This window comes from Nycticebus coucang, chromosome 4 (assembly GCF_027406575.1).
Source record: "Nycticebus coucang isolate mNycCou1 chromosome 4, mNycCou1.pri, whole genome shotgun sequence".
In the NCBI taxonomy this organism is placed as follows: domain Eukaryota; kingdom Metazoa; phylum Chordata; class Mammalia; order Primates; family Lorisidae; genus Nycticebus; species Nycticebus coucang.
Genome location: NC_069783.1, coordinates 74,309,394 through 74,321,160, shown reverse-complemented (window position 1 = coordinate 74,321,160; position 11,767 = coordinate 74,309,394). Strand labels below are relative to the sequence as shown.

At 40.6% G+C, this 11,767-nt stretch overlaps 1 pseudogene; it reads right to left on the bottom strand.

Annotated features, from left to right (window-relative positions):
• Positions 1–1,652: 1,652 nt before the first annotated feature.
• Positions 1,653–1,773, bottom strand: LOC128585306 (uncharacterized; annotated as a pseudogene).
• Between the last annotated feature and the right edge of the window lie 9,994 nt (positions 1,774–11,767).

Here is an 11,767-nt window from a genome sequence, read left to right as displayed (position 1 = left end):
TGGATGGCAGTCATAGAGGAGTGTGGGAGGGCAGTGGAGCAGAGAGGCTTTCCGAATTCTCTCTCCCATATCCCAATGCCTTTCTATTAAGTCTATAATGTTCCTCTTGTAGTCAGGGCATTACCCGAGATAGGAAACACGCTAGGTGAAAGCTGCTTCACTTCCGTACAACAAAGATTGCAACTTTCCCTATCTTGACTCAACCAGTTTCACATTTTAAGTCTATCACTTTACTCCTGGTTCAAGTTTTCTGTATTTGGATACTTGCATTTGCAACAGAAAGATACCCAACTTGAAAGCATACATCTATTCACATAACTGAAAGTGCAGGGTTAGATTTGGCTTCTGAGAATCAAATCCAGGCACTCGACTGCTACCAAAAGTCAGCTTTCTGTTCTCTTTCCCTCTGCTGCTGAGCTTAATTTCTTCTGCGGCAGAAGACACTGTAGAAGACACACTCACATCACAGTGTTTGGGGTGCTTATTACTCATCAAGCTCCCACACAGCTCACAAGTTGCATGTGTGTTTATTTGACATTGTTTCACAGCTTATCTAGCTCAGATATCAGCTGCAAGATAAACAGCATGGAAGGGATGCTTTTGGTGTTCTGGTCTTTCAGAGTTCTGCAGAAAAACACTAACTGGCAAAAGTCTAAGAAAACTTTAGAAAGTAAAGGTGTTTTAGGAGCCAAAAATCCTCTTCAGGTATGAGGTACTCCCACCACCTTCCCTGAAGAGTCTTTTTCTGAGCTGAGAGGCATAGGTGATCATGGTGACCTCATGGCGTATCTGAACCTACTGAGCAGAAACTTCGCCATGTGGCAGAGAACATCCTGGGCACTTCTGGATTTACATCATTTCACTACAAGTACACAAAAGGTAAGAAACACTTTGCTCCATGGCTCAAAATATAAAATCACAGGAAAGGACTATATGGCCTGGCTTGTGTCACTGTGGTCAAGAGGCTGGACCTGGCTAAAAAGAGTGGAGATAGGATGCCGGGCAGGCACTTGGAATCACCACTGCACCTCTCTTTCCTGTCTTTCTTGGTTTTCCTACTATCTCTCTGGATTTTTCTTTTTCATCTTTCTTAATATTATCTCTTCCTCACCCCCTTCAATTTGGGTCCATCTTTCTAACCTTGAACCATTGATCTTTTTACTCTACACATTCTGAAACACCTCATGGATTGTAGTGGCTCTAAAGACCAGCTATGTGCTGATGATTGGAAATGCCTCTTTGCAGTCCTGGCTAAGTTTCAGACTCATAGCCTATGATCCTCAACCACAGGAGGCAATTGTCCCACTGGAGCTGTTTGACAATGTCAAGAAGACATATTGGTTGTCACCAATGAGTGGGGGAGATGCTAGTGGCTAGAGACCAGGAATACTGTAGGGTTCAGTGCTAACCCTTACACAGTCTGCCAGCCATCTCCACCAATGCCCCAGCAGTGAGTGAAGAAACTTCCAAGTGATTCCAGCCCCCAGCCATATGATTATCTCTAACCAAAGCCCCAGACATGGTAGAATAGAAATAATCAACCCTGTTTAACCCTGTCCTACTTCTCAGTTTACATAATCTGTGAGCATAATAAATCAAGGGTAATTTTATGCCATGAATAAATCAAGGGTAATTTTAAGTCCCCCCTTCTTTTATGTAGGAGAAACATACTACCCTTCAGCTTCTACTGCAAGGCTGGCAGCCTTAATAACTCCTTTATTAATGTAGCATTTCTGCTCCCAAAGAATGAGGAACAGACATTTCTACATGAATTATGCCAGTAAGTTTTAAGGTGCAGGTAGTCTTCAAGTTACAAACGTCCAACTTACATACTCCTTGCAGTTATGAATGAAGGCTATTAGAGTAAACCCCTGAATTACAAACATCTGACTGATGTATGACTCATACTTATGAATGAAGGCTCTTACAGGTGTTAGGTAAATGTACCTGTTTCAACTTACATACAAATTCAACTTAAGAACAAATCTATAGAACCTATCTTGTTTGTAACTCTGGGACTTTCTGTAGTTTGTTACATGATGGACAACTGGACAACTCCCCGTATTGTGCTCACCTTTTCCTAGATCTATGATCTACCCATATTTCCTGTAGTTAATGATGAGGCAAGTTACAGGGTTACCTGTCAGAAGCCTGGGACCACTGCAGATTCCCTCTTGCTTGAACCTTCACATTTAACCAATTACAAATCTTCCCAATTTTAAGTCATTCATATTTCTTGCATTTGTCTTTCTTTCTTTCTTTTTTTTTTTATTAAATCATAGCTGTGTACATCAATGCGATCATGGGACGCCATACACTGGTTTTATAGACCGTTTGACACATTTTCATCACACTGGTTAACATATCCTTCCTGGCATTTTCTTAGTTATTGTGTTAAGACATTTATATTCTACATTTACTAAGTTTCACATGTACCCTTGTAAGATGCACCAAAGGTGTTAATCCCACCAATCACCTCCCTCTGCCCATCTTCCCCCCTCCCTCCCCTCCCTCTCCCTCTTCCCCATATGCTTAAGTTATAACTGAGTTATAGCTTTCATATGAAAGCCATAAATTAGTTTCATAGTACGGCTGAGTATATTGGATATTTTTCTTCCATTCTTGAGATAATTTACTAAGAAGAATATGTTCCAGCTCCATCCATGTAAACATGAAAGAGGTAAAGTCTCCATCTTTCTTTAAGGCTGCATAATATTCCATGGTGTACATATACCACAATTTATTAATCCATTCATGGATCGATGGGCACTTGGGTTTTTCCATGAATTAGCAATTATGAATTGGGCTGCAATAAACATTCTGGTACAAATGTCTTTGTTATAATGTGATTTTTGGTCTTCTGCGTATATACCTAGTAGAGGAATTATAAGATTGAATGGCAGATCTATTTTTAGATCTCTAAGTGTTCTCCAAACATCTTTCTAAAAGGAATGTATTAATTTGCATTCACACCAGCAGTGTAGAAGTATTCCTTTTTCTCCACATCCATGCCAACATCTCTGGTCTTGGGATTTTGTGATATGGGCTAATCTTACTGGAGTTGGGTGATATCTCAAAGTAGTTTTGATTTGCATTTCTCTGATGATTAAGGATGATGAGCATTTTTTCATATGTCTGTAGGCTGTGCACCTGTCTTCTTCAGAGAAGTTTCTCTTCAAGTCCCTTGCCCAGCCTGCAATGGGATCACTTGTTCTTTTCATGTTTGTATGTTTGAGTTCTCTGTGGATTCTGGTTATTAAACCTTTGTTGGAGACATATCCTGCAAAATCTTCTCCCAGTCTGAGGCCTGTCTGCTTGCTTTACTTACTATGTTCTTGGCTGTGCAGACGTTTTTTAGTTTGATCAGGTTCCAGTAGTGTATTTTTGAAGCTGCTTCAATTGCCCTGGGGAGTCCTCCTCATAAAATATTAGCCCAGACAGATTTCTTCAAGAGTTTTCCCTGCACTCTCTTCTAGTATTTTTATAGTTTCATGTCTTAAGTTTAAATCTTTAATCCAGTGAGAGTCTACCTTAGTTAATGGTGAAAGGTGTGGGTCCAGTTTCAGTCTTCTACAGGTTGCCAGCCAGTTCATCCAGCACCATTTGTTAAATAGGGAATCTTTTCCCCACTGAATGTTGTTAATTGGCTTGTCAAAGATCAAATAACAGTAAGTAGCTGGATTCATGTCGTGGTTCTCTATTCTGTTCCGGACATCTACTTCTCTCTGTTTTTGTGCCAATACTATGCTGTTTTGATCACTATCGATTTGTAGTATAGTCTGAGATCTGGTAGCATAATTCCTCTGGCTTTGTTTTTATTTCTGAGTAATGTTTTGGCTATTCGAGGTTTTTTCTGATTCAAAGTATTATATTTTCAAGCTCTTTAAAGTATGAAAGTGGAGCTTTAATAGGGATTGCATTAAAATTGTATATTGCTTTGGGTAATATGGACATTTTAACAATGTTGATTCTTCCCAGCCATGAGCATGGTATGTTTTTTCATTTGTTAACATTTTCAGCTATTTCTTTTCTTAGAGTTTCATAGTTCTCTTTATAGAGATCTTTCACATCCTTTGATAGATAATCTCCCAAATATTTCATCTTCTTTGGCACTACTGTGAATGGAATAGAGTCCTTAACTGTTTTTTCAGCTTGACTATTGTTGGTATATATAAAGTCTACCGATTTATGAATGTTGATTTTGTAACCTGAGACACTGCTGTATTCCTTGATCACTTCTAAGAGTTTTGTGGTAGAATCCCTGGTGTTTTCCAGATATACAATCATATCATCTGCAAAGAGCAAAAGTTTGATCTCTTCTGACCCTATATGGATACTCTTGATCACCTTTTCTTCCCTAATTGTGATGGCTAAAACTTCCATTACAATGTTAAAGAGCAATGGAGACAATGGGCAGCCTTGTCTGGTTCCTGATCTGAGTGGAAATGATTTCAATTTAACTCCATTCAATACGATATTGGCTGTGGGTTTGCTGTAGATGGTCTCTATCAGTTTAAGAATGGTCCCTTCTATACCAATTATCTTAAGTGTTCTGATCATGAAGGGATGCTGGATATTATCAAAATCTTTTTCTGTATCAATTGAGAGAATCATATGGTCTTTGTTTTTTAATTTGTTTATGTGCTGAATTACATTTACAGATTTACGTATATTGAACCAGCCTTGAGACCCTGGGATAAAACCAAGTTGGTCGTGATGTATAATTTGTTTGATGTGTTGCTGGACTCTGTTTGTTAGGATCTTGTTGAATATTTTTGCATTTATATTCATTAGTGATACTGGTCTATAATTTTCTTTTCTTGTTGGGTCTTTTCCTGGTTTGGGGATCAGGGTGATGTTTGCTTCATAGTGTCTTTCTTTTACAACCTAAGGGCAGCACCTGTGGCTCAGTGAGTAGGGCGCTGGCCCCATATACAGAGGGTGGTGGGTTCAAACCCAGCCCTGGCCAAACTGCAACAAAAAAATAGCTGGGCATTGTGGTGAGCGCCTGTAGTCCCAGCTACTTGGGAGGCTGAGGCAAGAGAATCATGTAAGAGCTGGAGGTTGCTGTGAGCTGTGTGACGCCATGCCACTCTACTGAGGGCGGTAAAGTGAGACTCTGTCTCTACAAAAAAAAACAAAAAAAAAAACTATCTTTTACAACCTAATTTAAGCCCTATTATCTCTTCCTGTACAATTGCAAAAACATCCAAACTATTCTCCAAGTCTCACCTCCATTAAAACCTTCCTAAATACAGTACCAAAGTGACATCTATTAATTATGCAGCTGCTCATGTACCAATCCCTCTTTTCAGCCCCCCAATTTCTTCCTGCTACTTATTGTCAATGTCCACATGCTTCTGGGGCTCCCGATGGGAGGCCTTTGCAGCATCATCTCCTGCCCCTCCTTGCCCATTTTCTTTATGCTCTAATAATATTGAATTGCTTGTAGTTCCTTCCCACACTCTTTATTCTGATTATTGCTTCTGCTGAAAATAGCTTTCCCTCATTCTCTTTCTTTCTCTACTCATCCTCAATACCTAGCACAAGCATTTCCACTACAAGGAAGGCTTCTGAGACTTCTCTAGGCTGGGCTAAGTATTATCCTCAAAGTTTCTACAGACAATAATGTGCTCTTTGAGTTTACCACATGGTTGTGAAATCATCCACCTGTACATCAAAAGCAGCAGTCGGTCCTGTGCTTGGGTCCCAGCAGGACGCACAGAGCTGGTCACGTCATACGCTTTCAGAAAACGCCATGCAGGCAAAGACTATGTATTTACCAAACTGTTTCCTCTGTCTCCTGGACACATAGATGGACTAAATCTCCCTGTTTCTCTTGTGGTAAGATGTGATCCTGTGACCAGACCTACCTAGCTGACATTTGCCATTTTAATGTTGTTTGGCTTATAAAAGCTTCCACATTAATCTTTTACTACACAACCCCTTCATAGAAAATATTGGCTGATGCTTGTTGTAGAGTAAAGGTCTGGAGATATCAACAGGGAATGAGACAGATGCAGAACTCAACCTTCCTCTCTCCAATGTGATGGGCTGAATAATGACCCCTCCAAATACATCTGTGCCCTAATCTCTGGAACCTGTGGGTGTGTTACTTTATATGGCAAAAAGGACTTCGCAGATGTAATTAAGTATCTCGAGATGAGAAGATAATTCTAGGGTATCTGGGTGAGTCCAGTGTAACCACAGGGGGCCTCATAAGAAGGCGGCAGAAGGGTAAGGACAGAGAAGCAGATGTAACAACAGAAGCAGATGTTGGAGTGATGCAGCCATGAGCCAAGGAATGTGAGCAGCACCCAGAAGCTAGAAAAGGCAAGCAAAAGGATTCTCTCCTACTGTCTCCAGAAGGAATGCAGCCCTGTGGACATCTTTATTTTTGCCCCATAAGACTCAGTTTGGACCTTGACTTCTAGAACTGTAAGACAATAAATCACCATTATTTTAAGCCACTGAATTTTGTTTCCTATTATAGCAGCAATAGGAAACAAAACACCTTTATCAGCCTTATGCTCCTAAGGTTGTAGAAGAATCATAGGACTCATTGCAGAATCTCACAAAATAAGATGCGTTCCTATAGGGCAGCTGGGTAAAAAGGAAGCTGGTCAAAGGGTAGGATATATAGGTAATCACAGAATGATGGGTTTAGAGAGCACTTGGGAAAGGCACCCAAGGAGGGGCTCAGTTGTAAGGTTGGCTGCAAAACAAAAAGTGGCTAAAAGTCAGGGGGAGGATGATGATTGCAGGACTGGAACTCCATCCATTGGAGATCCATCAAACAAAGCTCGAGAAGTGCCTCCTTAAACCACTTAAATTGAGTGCAGAACACGGATCATAACTGAAAATTGGAGTTCCTGCTTTGTACTAGAACTTGGAAGAGATATAATTCCTGTAACTTAGGCTTTCTCATAAATTTGGGTTCATAATGGCACAAGTCTTGCAATTCAAAAATTTTTATGAGCAATATGAACATAAAGGCATGAAAATCCACAGCTACTTCTGGAAGTCCTCTCCAAATCACTAAGGAGCTTTTGAACGTTCTGAATCAACTTACACCTAGGTACAATGATCCATAACGTTCCTTTCCCCAAGGTGTCTTCAGCCAATATCACCAGTTTCTTCTAGGCGATGGGGACCACAGGCAAGACTTCTTTAGAGACAGGAAGGCAGCAGGTATTGGGACAGGCCTTCTTCACATTCTTCTCCTTTGCCTAACTCTGAAAGTATGAGACCAGAATGCAAGCGTTCCCGGGGTGGATGTAAAACAGATGCCTGAGAACCAGCCAGCACCAACCTTGACAGTTGCAAATGGAGACCCAGACAATTTATTAGCTGAGTCTCACTGCCCTTATGCACCCAGTGCATAGTAATTTCTTGTTTGTCTGTTTCCTCCACTAGATTCTAAGTTTTCTGAGATCAACGAATTTGTCTTAGTGTACCTTGCACAGTATCATTCCTTAGTGTGTGTTCAACAAACCTGTGCTGAAGGAACAACTGAGTGTTAAGTTTCAGCATCCACAGGCTCTTTTGAAATGCAGAGACAATTTTGATGCTGTTGCTATTGCTCCACAAGGTAGTAATACATTGTATTTTTTTTTCAGTTTTTTTTTTTTTTCTAATTGTTTGGGATTCATTCACGGTACAAAGAATTGGTTTACACTAATTGTGTTTGTTAGATAAAGTCTCTCTTGTAATGGTGTCCCACCCCCAAGAAGTGTGCATACGCCTTGATCCTCTGTCACTGTCCCTTCTCCCCTGTCCCCACTTGCTCATTGAATTCTTTTGAGTTATTTTCCATAAGACATTTGAAGCTGTCAACAGAAAATAAAAGTTTTCTTTTGGTAAAAACGAACACATAAAATAACCTCTGGTTACATCTAAAGTTCTCTTTTTAAGACAGATGAATGGCTAATAAACACATTAAAAAAATGCTCATTGTCTGTAATCATCAGAGAAATGCAATTCAAAACCACACTGAGATATCACCTAATCCCAGTAAGAATAGCCCACATCACAAAGTTCTGAAGCTGCAGATGTTGGCGTGGATGTGGAGAGAAGGGAACACTTACACACTGTTGGTGTATTACAAACTAATATACCCTCTTTGGAAAGAAGTATGGAGAATCCTCAAAGAACTTAAAGTAGACCTTTGACTTAATTCCACAACCCCATTACTAGGTATCTACTCAGAAGGAAAATATCATTTTACCATAAAGACATACGCACTAGAATGTTTATTGCAGCTCAATTCACAATCATCAAGATAGGGAAACAATCCAAGTGCCAATCAACACAAAATGATTAATAAACTGTGGTATGTGTATACCATGAAATACTATTAGGTAATTAAAAAAAGTTGGAGACTTTATTTCTTTTGTACTAACCTGGATGGAGTTGGAGAAGATTCTCCTTAGTAAAGTGTCATAAGATAAGAATAGAAAAACAAGTATCCAATGTACTCAATATTAATATGAAACAAGTAGACAAACAAATACCCACACAAGAGAAAAACACAATTAAATTCAAGTGGGGAGGAGAGGGAAGGCGGGAAGGGGCAGGAGGAGGGAGGGAGATGGGTGCGCTCTCGCCTAATGGGCACAATGTAAGAGTGTACAGCACACCTTCTGGGTGACGGGCACAACAACAACTTGGACTCTACCTAACAAGTGCAAACAATGTAACCTAGTCATTTGTGCCATCATATTAATCTAAAATTAAAAAAAGAATTGTAAAAATAAATAAATATATATGCACCTTAATACTAAAAAAAAAAAAAAAAAAAACCTCCTTTTTTTTTTTTTTTGGTAGAGACAGAGTCTCACTTTACTGCCCTCGGGTGGAGTGCTGTGGCCTCACACAGCTCACAGCAACCTCCAGCTCTTGGGCTTGTGTGATTCTTTTGCCTCAGCCTCCCGAGCAGCTGGGACTACAGGCGCCCACCACAACGCCTGGCTATTTTTTTGTTGCAGTTTAGCCGGGGCTGGGTTTGAACCCGCCACCCACGGTATATGGGGCCGGCGCCCTACTCACTGAGCCACAGGCGCTGCCCCAAACCTCTTCTTTAATATAAGAAAAACCCTAAAGAGTAGAATGTTTATAAAACACACATTTTTTTTTCACCCCCAAGACCTGTTGGCATAGATTCTGGAGTTTCTATTGTCATCATTTCCACAAGTGTTTACAGAGTACTTACTGTGTTCAAGACATTGAAAGTATTAGTCCCCTACCTCAGTCTGCCAGAGGAGATAAGAAAGTGCATAACGGCTGTTTGGCAAAGTATAATGTGATGAGAGAATGAAAGACACAAAGTGCTGCAACCTCCAACGATGTAGAGGAAACTGGGAGCTCCCCACACTCAGTTTAACATGATTGGAGTTTACCCACAGCTTGCAGAAACTTAGATTTCCATAGTTAGTGTTTCAGTCATGTGATAGGTTTATAGGAGGGCCAGTGTCCCTAGTTAGCCCAATGATATTTAATTGTAGGGTTTTGATGGAACTATGGAAAACCCAGTTTCTCTCTTTTCTCTAGGCTTATTAAGCCAGTGAAGACAAGCCTGGTGCTCATGGGGGCTATCATGCAGAGAACCTGACCTATAATACACCCGTGCACACCCCCCCCAAAAAATGGAGGAAGAAGAGAGGAGGGGGAGGAGAGTTCCTGGATCTAGCTCAAGACTGTTTTGATTGCACAGAAAAACGTTTTCCTCTTTTTCCCTACATGTGCCAGTTTAAATTATATTACTGTCATTTGCAATCACAAAGACCCTGGTAAATACAGTGATGATGAGTTTGACCTTGAACACATAAAATTTCAGGTTCCAGAAGGATACTTTGGTGGACCGTAACTCAGAAGAGAAGTCATAAACTGGGATACATATTCGAGACTCAGCAACATGAAAGTGTTATTAAATCTCTGGAAGTGACAGAAATTCACTGAGGGAAAGAATATAGAGAAAAATGGAATAGAACAAAGAGCAGGATAGTGCATAATGATAGGAACCAAGAAAAGCAACTGGAGAAAAGAAGGACATGGTGCTCAGTAGAAATCAAGTGGAATAAAGATTGCCCCTGGATTGGCAACTGAAAGTCACTGGTGACCTCTGAGGTTGTGGTTTGTAAGGTCATTGTCTTTTTTGGTTTTTGGCCGGGGCTGGGTTTGAACCCACCACCTCCGGCATATGGGACCGCCGCCCTACTCCTTGAGCCACAGGTGCCGCCCTGTAAGGTCATTGTCTTAAAAACAATTATAAAAGGATAGGATATGAATCTCCCCCTATAAAGAGTATTTCGCTTTGTTCTCCATTGGCATTTGTATGATACTTGAGTAAGACATTGTGTATCTTCATCTTTAATACTTTGTGTCTGGCACCCAGTAGGTGCTCAATAAATGAGTGGGTAAAAAGAAAATTGGGGGTGCATGTGTAGAGTATTTTTATTTATAAAAAATGGGTTTCTCAAGAAAACATGCTATCTATGATGGGTTTCAGGTTGAAATCTAAGAATATGCTTATGATATAACAGCACCTATTATTTCAATCTGGTGATTAGAATTGATCAGCTGAGTTAGCTGCAGAGCCCCATGACTGTGAATGGGCCAGAAATAAAGAAATCTCACAAAGGGATGGAAACACCTTGTCTTTCTGACAAGAGAAGAGATAATCAATCCTGCATCATTAGACTCTTCAATAATGATGGGTGAGAGATGGTCCCCAGATTCACCCTCTATAATTTTCCTCCTTGCTTTTGAAAAGGAAGACAATTTTGGAACAGGATGGAAAATTAGCCTGGTCATGCATGTCAACACCCATCAAATGGCAGTGATGGCCCAGACTGCTCATGGAGGATTATATGGCGTTGAGGTGAAGTGATGGGTCTGACTATTATTATTTTTTTATAGAAAAAGTCTGGCTCTGTTACCCAGGCTGGAGTGCAGTGGCATGATCATAGCTCACTGCAGCCTCAAATTTCAGGCCTTAATGATTCTCCTGCCTCAGCCTCCCACGTAGCTAAGACTATAGGCTTGTGACACCACAGCCTGTTGTTATTTTTATTCTTGTAAAGATGGGGTCCCACTATGTTGCCCAGGCTGGTCTCAAATTTCAAGCCTCAACTGATCCTTTTTGTCTTGGCCTCCCAGACTGCTGGGATTACAGGCATGAGCCATTGCACCCAGCCTTGTAATTGATTATTGAAGTTAGCCATGGGCAGGAGAAGAGGCATAGCTCTCTGATTTCATTCATGTCTCTAACCTGCTCAGAGGGGCCTCTCCTGGTCATTTTATACAATATTATCTTTCTTCATGACTCTTAACCCAATCCTATATTGTATCATTTATACATGTTTTATTGTCTGTCTTCTCTTTTCTGGAGTATATTATTTATTTTATTTATTTATTTTTTTTTTTAGAGACAGAGTCTTACTCTGTCACCCTGAGGGCCACGGCCTCACAGCTCACAGCAATCTCCAACTCTTGGGTTTAAGAGATTCTCTTGCCTCAGCCTCCCAAGTACCTGGGACTACGGGCACCTGCCACAACTCCCTGCTATTTCTTATTGCAGTTGTCATTGTTATTCATCTGGCCTAGGCCAGGTTTGAACCAGTCAGCCTCAGTGTATGTGGCTGGCACCATAACCATTGTTCTACAGGCACCGAGCCAGGTTTTCTGGAGTATAAACTCCACAAAAACTTCATTGATATATTCCCCCCTCCTAAAACAGTGCCTCCTCAACAAACATTTGTTAAATGAA